We start from the raw sequence: 4,452 nt of genomic DNA, 5'->3' as shown, positions 1-4,452 counted from the left end.
GTTTGGCGGCCAGGACACAAAGAGAGACTCCCTTCTCAAATGGTCTGATAAGCTGTGCAACAGTACAATTAGAACTAAACACTACAACTTTTTGCTTACTGTCTGTCCCTCTACAAGATGAATCAACCTTACTTTACAGGCAATTACCAATCTCATGTTTTCAATTACTATTCTTATCAGATCCGGTACAAATAGGGATTATTTTTCCTAGACCCGTGTTTACCTAATCTATATTTCATTTCCCTGTCCGTCATTAGCGAACTGAACCAAATGCAGAACCTATAAATGTATGCTTTTTGTTGAAATTAATCCTGGAGATGCTCATTCATCTTTTAGTGCTCAATTGTCTAATAATAAACTGTAGTAATTATAATTGTTTTTGTTCCTCAAACTATTTGCTCTTGTACTTTAAGATTTAAGCGCTCCGAGTTGCTGACCCGCATGAAGGGCGCTATATAAATTTAAGTTGTTCTTGTTAAGATTTTGAGTACAGAACCAGATGCTGCCAGCAACATATTTTATTTGAAATTATCTTTGCCTTTGGTCCAAAATACAGGTGATTGATGTTTTCTATATTTCTTCTCTCTACAGACGTGCAGTTAATCTGTTGACGCAATTTTGTCACTTCTGGAATAAAACAATGCATCAAGTAGTTTAAATGGGACAGTCCCATCAAATGATCCAATTGAATTTCCGCACACACTACCTGTGACTGCCTCCCTTGCTTATAAACTTTTTCACCCGAGATTTGATGTGTTTTCGCCACAAAACGGGATTCATACTGAGGGATACAGTGTGTCAAGAAAGGTTTGGGGAAATGCGTCTGATTCATTTTGATCCACTCTTCAGTTAATTCTGCTAATTGGTGCTATTTGGCATATAAATCCATCTACGAAATAGACTGTGTTGCAGCCAATGGCTATATTCACTACAGATACGAGTCTTTAGCACTTCAGAGAGCTGCAGGACTGAGACTTAGTGCTTCAAATAGACTCTTTGTTATTGATATGAAGCTCAAAGACTGAACATGGCCTGGATGACCTGAAATCTGCTTCTCCCTTCACCTCCCTGCAGTGCCTGAAACTAGTGTTTTTGTGGATCAAATTGACTCGAATTGACTCAACAGGTGTCAGTCAGCCTGGCTCAGTTGGTAGTATTCTCATCTCTTGATTCAGAAGGTTTTAGGTTCAAGCCCCACATTGGAACTTTGAACTCGGTCTGGACTGACGCTCCATATCTCTCAGTACGAATCCCGTTCTGTGGCGAAAACACATCAATGCTCGGGTGAAAAAGTTTATAAGCAAGGGAGGCAGTCAGAGGTTAGTGTGTGCGGAAATTCAATTGGATCATTTGATGGGATTGTCCCATTTAAACTACTTGATGCATTGTTTTATTCCAGAAGTGACAAAATTGAGTCAACTTAGATTCCAGGGGCACTATGTGAAAAGAGAAGGGAGGTTCTTCCCCGGTTTCCTGGCCAGTACGCCCTCAAATTAAATTAGTCATTTAATTCATGGCTGTTAGTTAGTGGGACCATTGCTGTGCATGTAATGGCTGCCGTGGTCATCTCCTGAATTACACAGTCATTATACTTTACAGTAAAATTCTGTAAGGCATTCGGAGGTGTCTCTACAACATGATAAGGTGCAATATCAAATGCAAGGATTCTTATGTATTTTCAATTTGCAAAATATAATAGCACAAAGAGGTGCAGGTGCTGAATGGTTTGATCTGATTTTCTGAATTGATGGGAATCTAAACCCAATCTCGGTCATGCTATTAAATCCAGATTATTCAAAACTCTGCCGCCCGCATTTTCACCCGCACCAAACTCCGCTCCCCGATCACCCCAGTCGTTGCCAGACTGCACTGGCTGCCTGTCCCAGAGAGGATCGATTTCAAGATCCTCACCCTGGTCTTCAAATCCCTCCACTCCTCTGCACCCCCCGACCTCTCTGACCTCCTCTCTCCTCAAAACAGTACCCGTTGCCTTCGTTCCTCCGGGTCTGGCCTCCTCCTCGTCTCCCGAGTCCTCCGCTCCACCCTTGATGGCCGTGCTTTCAGCCACTATGCCCTGAGGCTCTGGAACTCCCTTCCTCACTCCCTTCGCCTCGCCCCCTCTCGTCCTATTTTCAGGTCTCGGCTGAAGACCTTTCTTTTCGACCGCACCTTTTATCACCTTCCTCCCCCCCCCCGGCTCGGCCCCGGGATCCGTTACTGTGAAGCTCTCTGAGACGCCGTCCGGCGTGGAGGGCACTATATAAATCCAAATTGTTGTTATTTTTGTTGTAAAGACTTGCCTTTGTATCTGGGGGATTGTTTGCCTGAAAAAGTTCAGAATTTATTTCTGGGGGGAGTATAAGCTGATAAATCGCTTCCAAGAAGATCTGGGCCAATTGAGCTGAAGGAATATTATTTAAAGATTATTTTTGAAATTGTATTGATGATGATGATTGAAGATAAATCTAAAATGGTTTTGGAGGGTGAAGCGGCAAATGTGTGCGAGTGATTAAGAACTTGCATTATCATAGCATCTGTAATGTAGAGTGTCTCAAAGGGTTTCATAGGAACTGTCACATGTAGTAACTGTTTTTGTTGCAAGCCTCCTTGTGCACACAGTGAACCCTGACAAATAGCCACGAACAATCAATCAGAAATGCTGTCCAGCAAACTGAGAAAATTGTCTTTGCTCCTTTTGAACAACAACAACAACAAGATTCCATTTATAAAGCGCCTTTCACGTCAGGAGGACGTCCCAAGGCGCTGACACAGCAGAGCCATGAGATCTTTAACACCCACCTGGACCACCAGAGGCGGGTTTCAGCAACCGAAGCACTGATGGAGGGAGTGTCCGTTAGCTGAGGCGATGATGAAGGGAAAGGAATTGGACTGTTTTTTTAAAAAAAGGGTTAATATTTAAACAGCGCGCAACTACCCAACTCTAACATCCTACCACTTGATCAATGAAGGCAGCAATGCAGAGTAAAATCAATCATTTCTTTTTTAATTCGTATCCAGGTAGTTCATACCAAACTGAGCAAACATGTTGACTGTCACCTTGGATGGAGACACAAAGGTATTTATTACCTGGCTGCTCTTTTTGGAACCTTTGTGGTTTCACAGACTACATTCTTTATGTATTTTGAATTTCATTGCAAGGAAGTGACTGTTTTTGCTGGACTTCTTTTGGTGGTTGACCCAAAATGGCTACTTATTTGAAGGAAGGCTTTTCAGATGAAGGTGAGTGCTATTTAGAAAATTCACTGGTTTTAAAAGTAAGAGCACCTGCAATTTCCTCTGCGCACAGGGTTCCCACAGGCTTCCTAATAGACTGTTGCATTCAAAGAAGGATGTTTCAGGAAGTTATTCTCGCAGTATGATGAAGCACACATCTAGTTAAGATAATTACTGTGGAAGCCTTTCCCTAATGTGCTGCTGTTGTTGTAGGAGCCCGAACCCAGTCTTAAATATTTTCCGATTTTGTTTTGCAGTAAATTACAGTAATTATCTTCACATGTTTATATCACCTCATCTGCAGGATACTGATGAAGATTAATGCATCAGAGACAATAAAAAGGTGAATAGTTCACTTAAAGAGAGCTAAGGATAAAGCACAGCCACGTAATGGACAATAATTAAAAAAACAATAAAAAAATTTTTTAGAAAGTAACAATCCTTGCAATTGATATCGTGCCTTTCAAGTCTGGTGGATGTCTCAAAGCGCTTAAATGTAGTGACTGTACATGTTCCAGGTAAGCATGATAGCTAATTTGATGCACAGCAATGTCCCACAAGCAGCCATGGCGTGAGTGACTATTTTTATTTGGGGATTGGTGGCCAGGACAGCGAGAGAAAATCTCTTCTCTTTTTGAATAGCGCCATGGGATCTTTGACATCTATCCTAACAGGCAGACAATAATAATCCTTGCATTTGATATAGCGCCTTATCACGTCTTCGAGACGTCTCAAAGTGCTTCACAGAATATACTGTAAAGTGAATTGACTGTATATTTTGTGGGCGAAACAATTTGGAACAAACGGATTGAACCGTTGTACATAAAGTAACAACAACTACAACAATAACTTACATTTATATAGCACCTTTATGCCGGGTAGCATTTCAGAGCACTTGGCCTAAGAGTAAGGGCTGAGAGTCTGCTGAACTGAACTGAAATCTAATTGGCCTCTCTAATTTTGCTGCAAAGCACAGTAAAGTTCAATTATGCAGTGTGTTCTGTGAGGGACTGACTCTTCAGTGATGCAACTCATTTATCTTGTTTCCTATTATAATCTAATGATTTACCTGTATTTACCTGTGATATGTTTCCTCATGTGGAGGATTTGCTAAACTAGCTTGTAGAATTTCAGGAGTTGGTTAATTGTTACCATAAATAAAATATCATTTCACCATCTCTTTTTGCTTCAGAGTTGACCTTCAAAGCCTGTCTTAAG

Source organism: Callorhinchus milii, unplaced genomic scaffold (assembly GCF_018977255.1).
Source record: "Callorhinchus milii isolate IMCB2004 unplaced genomic scaffold, IMCB_Cmil_1.0 Scaffold9, whole genome shotgun sequence".
Classification (NCBI taxonomy): domain Eukaryota; kingdom Metazoa; phylum Chordata; class Chondrichthyes; order Chimaeriformes; family Callorhinchidae; genus Callorhinchus; species Callorhinchus milii.
Note: the sequence above shows the minus strand (reverse complement) of the source record.